This window comes from Hordeum vulgare, chromosome 1H (assembly GCF_904849725.1).
Source record: "Hordeum vulgare subsp. vulgare chromosome 1H, MorexV3_pseudomolecules_assembly, whole genome shotgun sequence".
NCBI classification, from domain to species: Eukaryota; Viridiplantae; Streptophyta; class Magnoliopsida; order Poales; family Poaceae; genus Hordeum; species Hordeum vulgare.
The window spans coordinates 191,514,503-191,531,059 of record NC_058518.1 but is presented as its reverse complement, the minus strand read 5'-3'; positions in this window follow the sequence as shown (position 1 = coordinate 191,531,059).

Genomic DNA, 16,557 nt, shown 5'->3' with positions numbered 1-16,557 from the left:
TATGATGATTAACATAAGCAAGTAGGATTCGAATAGCTTCAAGTCTAGCAACAGGTGCAAAAGTTTCATCGAAATCTATTCCTTCAACCTGGGTGTAGCCTTGGGCTACAAGTCGTGCCTTGTTCCTCACCACTTGACCGTCCTCATCTTTCTTGTTTCGGAAAATCCACTTGGTGCCGATGATGTTATGCTTGCGAGGATCTGGTCGTTTGACGAGCTCCCATACGTCATTCAGCTTGAATTGAAGAAGTTCGTCTTGCATGGCTTGGATCCACTCCGGTTCCAGAAAAGCCTCAGCTACTTTTGAGGGTTCTGTGATAGATACAAAAGAAAAATGCCCACAAAAGTTAACTAAGTGTGAAGCTTTTGAGCGAGTGAGAGGACCTGGCGCGTTGATGTCGTTGAGAATTTTGTCAAGTTCTACTTCATTTGCAATCCTTGGATGAGCTGGTTGAGGATTTTGTTTGGCCTGAGGAAGTGGTGTTGTTGCAATTTCCTCAGGAGCATCTTCTTGACTTTCATCAGCGATGGGGATTGTTTCTTCACCAATTTCCTCAGTGGGAACAATGTCTTCAGTAGGCTTAAGCTTTATTGCTTCCTCAGGAGACAGCTTATCTGGATCAGAAGGCAATTGCTCTCTTTGCGAGCCATTAGTTTCATCGAACCGCACATCTACAGTCTCAACAACTTTGTTGTGATAGTTGTTGAAGACTCTGTAGGTGTGCGAGTCCTTTCCATAACCGAGCATAAAACCTTCATGTGCCTTAGGTGCAAATTTCGAGCTATGATGAGGATCTCTAATCCAGCATTTTGCACCGAAGACTTTGAAATAACTTACATTGGGTTTCTTGTCAGTGAGGAGTTCATATGAGGTTTTCTTGAGGAATTTGTGAAGATATACCATGTTGATCATATGGCATGCAGTATTGATTGCTTCAGGCCAGAAGCGACGAGGAGTCTGATATTCTTCAAGCATAGTTCTCGCCATCTCAACCAGAGTCCTGTTCTTTCTTTCGACGACACCATTCTGCTGAGGAGTATAAGGAGCAGACAATTCGTGAGTAATACCAAGTTCATCAAGATAGTCATCAAGACCAGTGTTTTTGAACTCGGTTCCATTATCACTCCTAATATGTTTGATCTTGATACCGAAGTTCGTCGAGGCCCTTGAAGAAAATCGTTTGAAGATTTCCTGCACTTCAGTTTTATATACTATAATATGCACCCAAGTGTATCTGGAATAATCATCAACTATGACGAAGCCATATAAAGATGCTGCATTGGTTAGTGTGGCATAGTGAGTAGGTCCAAATAAATCCATATGAAGCAATTCGAATGGACGGGTAGTGGTCATGATGGTTTTGGAGGGATGCTTGGATCTGGTCATTTTCCCAGATTCACAAGCACCACATAGATGATCCTTGAGGAATTTGACTGATTCGATGCCAATGACATGCTTCTTCTTTGCAAGTGTGTGCAAATTCCTCATGCCTGCATGACCTAGTCTTCGGTGCCACAACCATCCTTCTGAGGTTTTTGCTAGTAAGCAAGTGGCTGGTTGAGGACCTGTAGAGAAGTCAACAATGTACAAATCCCCTCTTCTTACACCTTCGAAGACTTTGGATCTGTCAGATTCCATGATGACTACACATCTATATCTACCAAAGATAACAATCATATCAAGATCACAAAGCATCGAGACTGACATGAGGTTAAAACCAAGGGATTTAACAAGCATCACTTTGTCCATATGCCTATCCTTGGAAATAGCTACTTTGCCAAGTCCTAATACCTTGCTTTTCCCTTTATCATCATATGTGATTTGCTTCAGAGGTGATGGAGTTAGTGGCATATTCATCAGTAGGCTTTTATCATCAGTCATGTGATGTGTGCAGCCACTATCGAGAACCCACTCAGTATTTTTCGGTTTGTCATCCTGCAGATGAATTAGTACAGCTTACCATCTCATATGCTTCAAGTTTGAAGAATATGATACTAATTTCATCATAACAGAAATGTAAGGACGTGTGAAATATTTCTATTTCATCAATCATTAGCTTGCGTCCTATCAAGCATTTCCTCAGGTCTCCAGCAAATTCTTCAGATGATGATTTTCATCTGGAGACCTGACCTGCAGAAGTGATTAGTTTGATTTCTTCACCACCCACATTTGAAGGGGTGGCAAAGCGTTCATCATCCTGCGAGCACCATATGAAAAAGGTGGCATTGACGCTAATGCACTTCTCTTAACTACTCATATGAGTATTTATGAACATAATGATTTGAAGAATAGCGCTCATAATCATATTCCTTGTAGTTTCCCTGCATGTTAGACGCATAAGCACGGGTATGAGCATAGTTTTGACCAGTTGAGGATTTTGATCCTCTTGAAGACTTTGGTCCTCCTGAGGAATTTGATCTGGGGTTCAGATTCTTCAGAGGTGATGTCATGAGGACATTTACTTGAAGATTTTCAAGACAACTTTTGGGAACCCAGATTTTCCTCAGAGGAGGGCCATTCCTGCAGTTAGTTCCAACATATCGAGCAAATACTTCACCAGATTGATTTTTGAACAGTTTATAGTTGGAATCAAATGACTCATCCGAGGAATAGGATAATTCACATGAGAAGCCAGTTAGATTAGATGGATCAAAAGGAGGCCCAGTAGCAGCAACCCATGAGGTTTTGGGATACTGCTCAGGTTTCCAATAAGATCCATCAGCATTCAATTTCCTCTCAAAGGCAATTCCTTCTTTCCTTGGGTTCCTGTTCAAGATCTGCTTTTTGAGCAAATCACAAAGGATTTGATGTCGTTTGAGGCTTTTGTACATGCCTGTCAAGTACAATTCCTTCAACCCTGCATTTTCATCAGTGACATTTGTGTTTTCCTCAAGTGAGGAAATAGACACAACAGGTGCAGTTGAAGAATTTGTAGCAGTGGTAGCATTTGAAGATTCTGGTGAAGAATTAGCAGTTTCACGATCAATGCATTTAAGACATGGAGGAATAAATTCAACTTGACTAGCACTGATCTGTTGAGCTAGTAATGAATCATTTTCCATACGAAGATCATCATAAGACATCCTCAGCTTCTCAAGATCAAGCTTCCTTTGAAGAAATTCGTAGGAAAGCTTCTCATGATCAGTGAGGAGTGTATCATAACGATCCTGAAGAATATCAAATCTAGACTGAAGATTTTTCATGTCATCACCGAGGATTTGATTAAGATTCATTTCATCATTCAACAGATCATCACTTTTGTCTAGCAGTTTTTGAAGCTTTTCCAGAGCAGTTTATTGTTTAGTGGCAATGATGGCAAGTTTACTGTAACTGGGTTTTTTGTAATCATCATGTTCACAGTCACTTGAATCAGAGGAGGAGGCATTATGTGATACCTTTGAACCTTTTGCCATGAAGCAATAGGTTGGAGCGAAGTTATCAGCATAATCATCAGTATGCATGGTGCAATCATTTTCTTCAAGATTGAAGATTGACTTGCTGACGAAATTTGTTGCTAGTGCAAGACTAGCCTGTCCGGATTCTGAATCTTCTCCAGAGGCTTCTTCATCATCACATTCTTCTGATTCTGCCTCGGAATCCATTTCCTTGCCAATAAGTGCCCGAGCCTTTCTGAAGCTAGTCTTCTTGTGTGAGGAGGACTTTGAAGATGAGGATTTTGAAGATTTCTTCTTCTTCTTTGAGTCATCAGAACTATCATCCTTGTATTTCTTCTTCTTTGATTCCTTTCCCCAGCGAGGACAATCAGCAATGTAATGACCTGATTTCTTGCACTTGTGACAGGTCTGTTTCTTGTAGTCCTCATATGCAGATTCTGATTTCCTCATGTCTCTTCTTGATGATTTACCGAACTGGCCTCGTCGTGTAAATCTCTGGAATTTCCTCACAAGCATTGCAAGTTCCTGACCAAATTCTTCAGGGTCACAACTGCTGTCATCTGTGTCTTCTTCTTCAGATGAGGAAATTGCTCTTGCCTTCAGTGCACGTGGTCTGGAAAAGCTTTGTCCATATAGATCTCTCTTTTCTTCTAGCTGGAATTCATGAGTATTTAGCCTTTCAAGGATATCAGCAGGATCTAGCATCTTGTAGTCTGGTCTTTCTTGGATCATCAGAACTAAAGTGTCAAATGAAGAATCCAAAGATCTCAGCAGTTTCTTCACAACTTCGTGATCAGTGATGTCTCGAGCTCCCAGTGCTTGCAGTTCATTTGATATGTCAGTGAGGCGATCAAAGGTGTCTTGGCAGCTTTCATTGTCATGTCTCTTGAAGCGATTGAAGAGATTGCGAAGAATATCAACACGAGAGTCGCGCTGGGTTGATACTCCTTCATTTACCTTGCATAGTCTCTCCCAGATCAGTGTAGCAGAGCCTAAGGCACTTACTCTTCCAAACTAGCCAGGGCTCAGATGACCACAGATGATGTTCTTCGCTTGAGAATCGAGTTGCTTGAATTTATTCACATCAGCTGCAGTGACACTAGCAGAAATGATGGGGACACCATTTTCCACAATATACCAGAGATAATTGTCTATAGCTTGTAGATGCATTTGCATTTTGTTCTTCCAGAAGGGAAAATTCTTTCCCTCGTAGGTAGGACATGCTGCAGTCACCTTAAACATGCCTGCAGTCGACATAACTAAAACTCCAGGTGGTTAAACCAAAATCACACAGAACAAGGGAGTACCTTGCTCTGATACCAATTGAAAGTGCGTTATATCGACTAGAGGGGGGGTGAATAGGAGATTTTTAGAATTTCATCACTGAGGAAATTCCTTTTGAGGAAATTCCTCACTGATGACTAACTTACAGCAGAAACAGTTAAGGATCAGTTGTGCAATCGTTCACAACAGCAGTATTATAGAGTGAAGATTATGAAAACAGATTGCATAGCAAGTAGGCATGCAGAATACAGATGATGATTTACTCAAGTGATGAATTTGGGGTTGAGGAAATTCAGAGAAAGTCTTCAGCAAATTCTTCAAACAGTCACAGTGAAAGTCATCAACACATAATACAGAGAAAGTAAAGAGTTGAGGAATTAGAACCCGATTCTTGGTGAAGACTGTTGTTGATGACCCAGTTCCAACTGCTGTGACAGTTGTACATCTGGTTTGGAGCGGCTTGGTATTGAAACCAAAGGACACCCAGTCCAGGGACACACAGTCCCTACCGTACTCTCCTTGAGCTAAGGACACACAGTCCTCGCCCAACACTCGTGGTAAGTGTTCAGGGCAGACTTCCAAACCCTCACAAACTCGGTCACCCGGCGATCCACAATTGACTGCTGGATTGTTGTAGACCATGACGCCTAACCGTCTGGAGGATGCACAGTCCTCAAAGGTAAAAGGCTTCAGTCCCACACAGGAACAACTTCTTCAGTGATGCTCCATCACTAGGTTTGGTTTGTGGTTTCGGTGGGTGGTGTATTTCCTCACTGATGATTTACTCTCGTAGGCTCTGAGGAATCTGGGTTGCTCTTATGACTAGTGTCAGTTTATAACGGAGCAGCCAACCAGCTAGTGGTTGTGGGGGGCGGCTATTTATAGCCTGGGAGCATCCCGACATGATTTGACATTAATGCCCTTAAATAATATGACCGTTGGAGTGGATAAGATCAGTGACTTGGCGTGGCTTATCGAAACGGTCGGGACTCTCAACTGTGAGAGTCCTCATGTCACTCATATTCCTCACTTGAGGCTTTTGGTAGGATTTGGCTTGGGTTGAGCATCATGAGGAAATTCATTCCATAGCGTTACTTTGACCCCCTTTAACAGTACGGTGTTCCTATTCATCAAATGCGAAGAAAGTAAAACAGAAAACGTAAATCTTCATGCTTCAATTTCTTCAGAACGATTTTGTTCAGGAACCACCGATCTTCTCAATATCAATATCTTCATGAGGAATATCAATTTCATCACAAATTCTTCGCGATTCATTTCTTCAGCTTCAGACCAATTTCTTCAACTAAAGACATATATTTTTAGGGGTCGATATTCTTCAAATATCTCAAACTCCTCAATGACTTATAGATCCTGTGTACACTTAAAACACATTAGATACTTAACCTATAAGTCTTCAAACCACCAAAATCACTAAGGGGCACTAGATGCACTTACACACCCCCCAGGTCGTGTGACGCCTAAGCCTCTGGCGTCACACATTGTAATGTGTGGCACCGAACGCTTAGGCGCCACAGATGGACTTAACTGGCCACGGGCCAGCCCCCCTCCCCACCCCCTCCCCACCCCCTCCCCCAGCCCCCTCTCCCAGCCACTGTGTGTGGCGCCTAAGGCTTAGGTGTTGCACATGTGTGGAGCCTAAGGCTTAGGCGCCACACATGTGAAAACTGGCTGCAAGCTGAATTTTGACAGGTATGCAGCATTTTGACAGCACATATTTTCACAGCATATATTTTGACAAAAATTTTGACAGGTATGCAGCATTTAGAACATATGAATGCAACACAAACAACCGAAGTTCACATTTATATTTGAATCTAACACCAACAACACAAGTGCAAATCATTGTTCACAAGTGCAAGATCAACACCAACAACACAAGTTCACAACTCCTACTGGTTCACAAGTGCAACATCAACACCAACAACAAAAGTAAAATGGTTTGCAAATGATTGAAAACTCCAAATGGCTCCGGTTCACATCTTGGGGCCTCGTCTCCTCTTAGAAACTAGCTTCTTTCTTCTTGCAACCACAAATTGCTCCGGGTCATCCGACTCATCGTCATCGTCATCCTCATCCTCATCGTCCATGCTTCTCATCCTTGACAAACGAGAGCCCCCAGCCACCGGGTTCTTTCCTTTCGCATAATCATCCGGTGAGTACCGCCTAAATTCCTTCCTAGGCTTCAACATGTAAGCGGAGCATTAGAAAGCCTTCAACGTCATCCCATCCGCAGCCTAATACATATGAAGGTTGAAAGTTCAAAGTTGAAGGTTCAAAGTTGAAGGTTGAAAGTGCAAAATGTTTTATGGCTATGTCATACCTCAGGAGTGTCAACATCATCCTCTACAGTATTTCTTTGGGTATTAGCTGCCGAGGTAATGTCACCATCGTCCATATGAGCGCCCGAAGAAGCTGAATCGTCTAGAGTATTTCTTTCGGATGAACCGGATCTCGAAGGTGAAACATATTCAGGGTCACGGCAACCTAAAATGTTGGATAGGCATCGTAACTTCTGGCCCTGTTCCTGTTAGATTCAAATATAAATGACATATATTAGGTAACCTATAATGTTGCATTCGTGGGCAAAATAATAATAATGACACAACACCTTTATGAATAGACGAAGTGCAGATTCTCCCTTTTTTCCTCCAGGTGTGTTATCTAGAATATCTTCGGACTCATCAGCTTGTTTCTTGACCTCTTTGCGCTATGATCACAAGACAATGAAATGCAAGTGAATAGGTGCACTAGCATTAATACTTAACATAGGTGAGCACACTTACCACAAAGTTCAGGACAAGGGCGAAGGAAGCTTGGTAGCCTTCGCGAATTAACTTGTTGTAACCGCCTTGGGCAAGTGCATCGTACTCAGTGGGTTCTTCCAATATGTCCTCCTCGTAAGCCGGCGGACAAATTCGACACGAGTACTCGCCTGAAACCATCTTAAGTAGTTGTTGAACGCAAGCGGACAATGCTGGCGGTACTGGGTTCGTCGTATGCTCGAAGTTGCCTACACACTTTGCTCGAACATAACGACATAGCTCTTATGATGCTTCTGCCAATCCTTGATCTTTTGTTGCCTCCTCCTATCCAACCTGCTTTTAACAAAACACATCAGTAGCTCGCTCAACACTAAGAACAAAACTAATCAGTACTTATTTTTTGTTACCTGTGAAGCTGTGTGTCCGTGTCCACCCACTCCGGCGGTTGTGGCTGAAAGTACCCAAATTGATGCATCACACGATGCGGGAGATGAAACTCAAACGCCCAATTGCATATAAGGGGACAACGCATTAGCCAAAGATGTCTTTCCTGCACGCATAGTGGATTGAGCTCGAACTTGTGTGCATCACCAAAGTTTGGCCCGACACCATATGGCTCCCATTCAACCTACAACACAAAATGAAAGGCACAATTCATTTTACTCACAACATAAAAGCTGGAAGTCAACTCTGAAACCATCTTACCTGCTTGGGGGTAAGCGAATCCATCTCGTTGGTGTATTGCTTGTACAATAGGTTCACTTCGCTTACCACCTCCGATACCAAGTCCCACTTGTAAGCCCATGTAGGTTGCCGTACAGGGTTGCCGTGGTCATCCCAGGTATTCCACTGTGAGCTTTTAGGGCGTCCAACAGGTAGGCGTTCCCAGCTCCATACTGAAAGTAGGAGCATACAACCACCAACTCCACCGTCCTTTGTTGTCCTGCGACAAGCATCGTCCAACTACAAGTAACAACAAACATGCATAAGTTTAGCAGAAAAAGATAACAGAGAGTACTTAATACTAACAATTTATTACCTGCCGATACAAGTAAGCAAGTGCGGCCAAGCCCCAGCTAAACTTGTTGTCGAAAACAGTCAACGCCTTCAGCCACATCCATGGAGCATTCTTGCCTGTGCCGTCAGCAAAGATAGTCCTAGAGATGACGTACCACATGTACACGCGAGCATACCTCTGGATCACCTCATAATCTGCGTCCTCAGGACAATGAGCAAAGTTCACGGCAATCCAAGTGAAAGGAGCGCCGGCCGGGACTCTATCTTTCTTCCCTCCATCATCTACCTCTGGCTCCTGCGGCGACATACCAATAAGAGCCTCCATTTATTGTCGCCATCCCTCGGAATCAGTGCTCGTACAAAGAGGCTTCCCCTCGATCGGAAGTGCGGTGATCATGGAAACATCTTGAAGAGTAACCGTTATCTCTCCGGTCCGGAGGTGAAAACTATGTGTCTCCGGCCTCCAACGATCAATAAGTGCTGTGACTGCCGCAGCGTTCAGATTGGGAGTTGACCGACTCACAAGCTGCACGAATGGAAGGAGTCCTGACATCTCGATGTACGGGGTGTACCGCTCATCGTACTGCATTACAGACGATGCCCCATGAGACCGGATCTTCAAGGGCGTAAGCTCCTGCAAACATATAGGAGAAGAAGATATCAAGTGCTTATTACATTTTCAAAAAATTACTCATCTACTAATCATTTTCTACTTACCATTTTCTTCTCCGACATGAAATAGGCCGGGTGTTCAATGTCATAAACATTATTCAGAAGCCACACCATCCTACAAATCACAAAAGAATTACTCATCTACTCATATATTAACTAATATTCAAAAAATTACTCATCTACTCATATACTAACTAATATTCAAAAAAAATACTAATCTACATATCCTAACTACTCAAATCCTAAGAACTCATATGAACTACTACTACTCATATACTCATATACTAACTACAAATATGAACTACTACTACTAATATACTCATATAGTAACTACTAATACTAACTACTACTACTAACTACTAGTACTAACTATCAATACTAACTACAAATATGAACTACTACTACTAATATACTCATATACTAACTACTAATACTAACTACAAATATGAACTACTACTACTCATCTACTCATATACTAACTCATATCCTAACTAGTCAAATCCTAAGAACCTACTCAAATCAATCTACTAAAATCAATCTACTCAACAAAAACCTAATACACTTGGATAGAAGGATGGGAAATGGAAGGGATGGGGGAGGAGATTACCTTGGGGGGTCAATCCAAGGAAGAAATCACCAGATCTGAAGGAGATGGGGGAGGGGATTAGGGAGGGGTGAGAGCCAGCCGTCGCCGTCGTTGCAGTTTCTGTTTGAATGAGGGAGGGGGTGGGGAGGGGGGCTGGCCCGTGGCCAGTTAAGTCCATGTGTGGATCCTAAGCGTTCGGCGCCACACATTACAGTGTGTGACGCCTGAGGCTTAGGCGTCACATGGCCTGGGGGGTGGGCCCCTCCCTGCCAGGTGGTCGGGGGGTGTGGCGCCGAACGGCTAGGCGTCACACAGTGTAGTGTGGCGCCTAGGTGTTGGGCACCACACAAAAGGGTCAGGCGGGTGAAATCTTTCCCCCGAGGGGTCACTCCGTGAGTTCTTTCCCCCAGGGGTCATTTTTGTCAATTTTGCCCACCAAGCCGCACGCCACCGCTATTCTGCTTCCTTTCGTGCAAAGAAGGACGAACGCGTGAACCCCAAGCATCACTAGCACCAACCCCAAGCGTTGACCAAGCGGAGGCCCAGCCCCAACGCTCGTGTGGGTCACGAGTGCCCCAATCCCAGCCACCTCCACACCAGCTTGTCGTTCCTAGCTCCACGAACAGACCCGATGTGGCCCGAGGTGAGCCTCCGCCCCGCGCCATCTCTTATTTAGTCTAAGCCGCATAGTCCGAGAAGCTGCCTCCTAGTCCCACTAGCAAAGAAGCGAGATGCATGTCTAGGCGGTCTCGGGTTCGAATCCCAGGCGCACGCATATTTTATTTTGACTTAGTTTTCATTAACTTGTAGTCCACTCTATTTTGCACTTTCAGATTGGTTCAGTCAGCAAATTGGGATAGTTCATCTAGTGAGATTCCATGATTTATCATTAATTCCATTGTAGCTCACCTGGCTAACTAGAGTAGCAAACGACTAGGAGGACCTCGGTTCGATCCCAAGTTTCTCCTATATTATTTTGTTTGGGTGTCGTCTATTTTAAAAGGGAACAGAAGGCATGGCTGCTTGGGACGATTCCTCATGGGCCACTGTAGTCTGCTGCAATCCGACCCAATAATGTTCTTTTTTTACTCTTTGTAAATTTTTCTATTATCGAGTGCATTTCATAATTTTAAAACATGTTTTTAAAATGGTAACAATTTAATAACTGTGCATCAGATTAAATGAATTATATATGTAATATGAGTAGAATTTTATGTAGTTTCACAATATCCCATTTTCACACATGTTTAAAATGTTTAACTTGGTGTTCTCATTTAATTTGCATAGCTCCCATATTAAAACGGTTTATTGCAAAGCTAAATAACCATAGCTCTGTTTAAAATGATCCACATATGTAACTTGTCTAGAAAATGTGTAGAATAGCATGGTGCCATTTATTTTGTTGTTTACGAACTCTAAAATTGGGTTATAGGCAGAAGAGTATCGAAATTTTAATTTGCATATGCGGACTTTCCAGAATTGTTATTTGTTGTTTCGGCCTTATTTAAACTTGCCTAGAATTCATGTAGTTTCATAATGTCTTGTTGCATCCATGTTTTAACATGTTTTTTTTGTCGTTCGCATGCATTTTGCATCCATGTCATATTATCTTATGTTGGTCATATCTTTTTGACCGTAACTCTAATTTAGATGAGCTATATATGTAAATCAACTAAAATGACGTGTAGAATTACGTGGCCCACTTTATTTTGCTGGTTAATAATTATAAAACATGTTTTGTTCAAATCTGCACCAATTTCGAAATTAACATACGGGGTCGCTTCGGAAATACTATAAGTTGTTTCCGACCTCATTTAAAATGCCTAGATGGTGTAGTTTCTTTATGCCTCACCTCTTGCCATGTTTAACAACATTTAATGTTGACGTGTACCCAAACGGGAGTGAACTTAGTAATTCCAATGTGGAGTTTCGTCAAGCTTCACTTAATGTGTAGTATTTGGTTGTTGAGATGTCATGCCCTGCATATTTAAACCACACATTCATCATATTTGTTTGCGCATCATGCCATGAATAAGTTGTGGTGTTTATCATGTGTTGATTGTTTGTTTTCGGATTATTTCTTCTCGATAGAATTCCAAAACCGTTTCGGAGTGTGAGGATTCGTTTCACTATGTTGGTTTGTCTACTTCATGGATTTCGTTCTCCTTCCAAGCGGGATCACAAGCAAGAGGGTCATTTCCCTAGATACCACTAATATCATTGCTATGCTAGTTGTCTCGTCTCTATCGCTATGTCTCGCTGCCGACCACCTGGTATGTCAAGCCTCCCAACATTGCCATGAAAAGCATGTAACCCCTCCACATCCCAACAAACCTTTGTTTGGCTATGTTACCGCTTGCTCAGCTCTCTTATAGCATTGTTAGTTGCAGGTGCAGTTGCTTCCATGTGCCAACATGGATATTCTTTTGAATATCAACATATTATTGCTATTTACTTTAATGCACCTATATACTTGGTAAAAGGTGGAAGGCTTGGCCTTCTAGCTTGGTATTTTGTTTCATCTTTACCGCCCTAGTTACTGGTGTACCATTGTTATGTTCCATATTTGAGTGATCCTAACATGCGTGGGGTTGTTATGGGGACCCCCTTGATTTTTGTTTTGGGATAAACTGTTCTAGCAAGGCCAACATTGGTACTATATTTCCCCAACATATTAATACTGGACACCGTTATTAAAACATATGGAATCGTGAACCCGAGGAGTAATTGAACATAATACAGGGAGGGCGAGTGTTGATGGCGCTGGTCCTAAATAGAGTCGTGTGCGGGGCCACCCCAGGGCAACTCGGGGGATTTATATTAGGCTACTGTACGTTGCGCTCATCCAATTGTGCCCTGAGAACGAGATACGCGGCTCCTATCGGGATCGTCAGCACGTCAGGCGGCCTTGATGGATTTGTTTTACCTTTCTCGAACATCTTGTGCATGGGATTCCGAGGATACTTTGGGCTATCTTGAGGTTTAGGTTTTCCATCGGAATTTTCAAGGAGACTATAGGTTTTCCGTGGTTGGGTTTATTTCACGCAGCATTCGTTAGTTTGTGATGGACTACTTGGAGCACCCTTCTAGGGTTAAATCTTTCTGAGAGTTGTGCCCGCGGTTATGTGGCAACTTGGAAACTTTGTTCAACACCCAATCATAACAAACTTGAAGAAACTCAATTAAAATATGTCAACTGTGTGTAACCATGGCTCTCTCTTCTCATGAGCTCTGTATCTCAGAGAGGACACAGTGGGGTTATGTTTGACTCGTAAGTAGGTGTCATGGTTTTGTCACGGCAGATGTCCTCGTGAAAGGACTTAGTGGTGAAGCCATCGCAACTATGTGGCGACTCAAAGGGGTTGTTCGGGAAATAGGAGACAAGTTTAAACAAGTTTGGCCCCTCAGATTGAGGTAAAAGCCTATGTCCTACTATGTGTATATCGATTAGAAGGGTGCGTATTTGCCTGACCTAGCTCTCGATTGATGTGAACTTAGCTCTATCAAACCAAGAGACTCGCCCTTATATACAGGTCGAGGCTCTAGAGTTACAAGAGTCTAGTTCACATTATAGTTTGTGAGTCGACATGTCTCTAACACCCCTTGTCCCGTACGCAAGAAAACTCGAGGCGACTCTTTTCTCATATGGGTCGTAAGTCGCCTTCTTTGGATCTTGGACCAATCGGCCCTCACAACGTTCGCCTTGCATCTTCCACTTCACAAATCACAACCCATCTTGAACATGGATCATGAGCCGCCATTATCCTTACTCGCCCCCCTAGGGCGGGTCTTATAACGGGATAACATCCCCAACATTAGGCCCCAAATTGGCTTGAACTTGTTCATGTCAATAAATATTTCTTTTATGCTCGGCGGCTCAATCAAAACCTTAGCGCGGTCCCAACGAAAGAATCGCCGGCTTGTAAGCTTCTCTTGATTTCTGTTGCAGAAATTAATGACATCAATCGTTCTTAAATTTTAGGAATCTTCCTAACGTCATCCCAACGGCTCTTTTGGTCTATTTGTCTGGCCCGATAATCGAGGCGCAGCCAATTCGAAGATTTACGGCGTCCCCTAGATTCCCGTGCCTCTCGTTTTCATTTCCCCCCTAGTCTTTAAATACCGACGAGGGGATCTCCTTTTACTTTTACCCTAGCTCCTCTTCTCTTCCACCCCGAGTCTTCAGTCCACGACACATCGCCGCTGCGCCTTCCTCAGGTGAACTCCCCGGCGTAAGGGCTTCGCCGCCGCACGTTTTCTGCACCAGGCCGCAACTTTCTTCCAATTTTGTTCGACGCCATCAGGTACGTCTTCACCTCCTGTAATAGATCTATTTGGATCACTCACCATGTCTCACCGGAGTTCTTAGGGTTCATCGCGCTGCCATTAACAGTACGAGTTCATCCGATTCCTTTAGCGAAGCACCCCCGTAGATAAGTTGCGGAATAGGTATGAAATCAACCCCGCACAAACTTCATTGATACTTCTGCGAGAATATCGTCGTCATTAGCTGTTGCCACCAACATACTCCAATGTTATTTTAGCCATTAATTTTTCTTTTCCGTACTGCTTATAGATCCATCTTTCTTTGCGGTTTGATAGAAAACTGTTTTTCCAACACTTAGTAGAATCCAACATCATAGTTTCTTTGTGACCCAGTACTACCTTCTCATAAGCCGGCTTAGATATTTTTGTAACTCGCCACCTTCGTGAGCCGCCTCGTAGTCAGGCGACCTAAGTATTATGATTTGCTTTATTGCCTATTGCTTAAACTCCTTGCTTCTTCTATTGATTTTTATATTGCTAGAATAACCCGCCAATCATACCAATGTAGCTTGCTTCTTCCCGATTCCGAACATCATGTTGAAACCATCAAAGTGTGACTAGGTACCTTCTGACATTGATGAAGCCGCCTTGCAATGATTCATGTCAGTGGGGACCTTGTTTCCTAAAGAAATAATTGGATGGATAGCCCCTGCTAGAGAAGTGCAACACGAAACTGCCGAAGGGGAAGTAGTGGTTTTCGCAGATCATTTAGAACGGGGCTTCACTCCTCCTGGTTCAAAATTCTTTCGAGATGCCCTCATCTTTTTCAACCTTCACCCCAAAGATTTAGGTCCCAATTCAGTCAGCAACTTATGTCAGTTTTAGGTCTTTAGTGAAGCATACTTAGAAATAGAACCCGATGTTCCCTTACTTAGGGAATTCTTCTATTTAAACTGCCAAACAGAATGGGTTGACGGTCCCATCTTAGAACTCGGCAGAGTCACCATCCAGAGGCGGCATGAAATTGGCTTCCCTGCTGCCGCCTTACCCAGCCATCCCAAAGGCTGGGGAAAGACATGGTTCTATTACAAGAATACTACACCGGCTCAGGAAAATCCTTTGTCGGGTTTCAGAGAAGGTCGTCTTCCAATGGACTTCCAACTTTCCGAGGCTCTGAATGAGGAATAACGAGCCGCCCACAAATTTTTTTGGCCACAACTAAGAGCTTTGAATGCTAACGGTTTGACTGGGATTGATTTAATCCAATGTTGGGTAGAATGACGCATCATGCCCCTAAGCCGTCGTGATGGAATGATGTGTCATTATGGCGGCGGTTTAAACAATGCTCAACGTTTCACCAATGTAATGCTTGTCTTTGAAGAGGTTAACAATCTTGTGAAGAAATTATGTGGTGAACCCAAAGAGGCTTATTTCAAAATTGGTTTGAAACTGTTCTGCAGTGCAAACCCGGCTCTTGAGGTAGATAAATTCATCCTTTACCCGTCTTATTTGGCATTTTCCTTTTGCTCTCTTGTAGAACTAACTTCCCTTGTTGTAGAAAAATGCACCCTTATGGAAACGTAGGCTTGTAAAGCCGCCCGTTAAAAGGGTCAAGACTCTCACCAAGAAGAAGAAGGCCAAATCAGGTGTGGGCGAGTCATCTATTGTCGGCGAGTCACAAAATATTGAAGAATTGTCTGAGTTAAATGTCCGGATTATCGCTTGGTTGTATCATATACATGTTCTAATCATTTATCTTATTCTCACGGGGATGACTTTGAAAGTGACGCTGAAGATGCTGAGGTAATTTCAATATCTTCTGACTCAAATATTTCCTTGGAAAGACCTCAAAGGAGGGTTTGTAGGAAAGTCCCTATGAATCACCCAGATGCTCATTTGGATCCTAACTTCCTTTTAAAGAAGGCTCTGTATAATCCAAAATGCCACACTCGTAGCTCTTCACGTGATCTTATGGTGGGTCTGCTTGGAAAAACATCCGGCCGCAAGCGTCGCACTGAGGTACCTTCTATTTCCTTATCAAGTATATTGTCAACTTGCTTAAACTCACCAATTTTTTCTATTGTAATAGGTGTCTCCTCCTTCATCTCGCGACTGAGCGTCCTCAAAATTGCCACCCTTGTTCGTCTTGTAGGGTATGTTACTATTCGCTTTACGAACCCTTGTTTCAATACTTCATATGTCATTCACATATCATTATATATGTCTTAACCTTCCATTTTTAGGGCTCAAGCCAAGAAACAGGAAACTGGCGGGTCAGCCCCAAATATTGAAAAGCCTGAAGTGGAGGAAGCACATGCCTCTGTCGATGATATTCCAGACCAACCCACTGGAGCTTATACTGATCCTCTAGAAAGCACTGCCATGGATAACATTCCTGATGTTGAAGTCAATCCGCCAAAACCTGATGATTTGACCATGGATCTGAGTCAAAAAGAAAATCTCAACCCGCCAAGTCCCCTGAAGTCATCCAAAGATGCCACACCTGAAGATGATGACATTGTCATTATTGGGACGGGTCATACGATGCCCGTT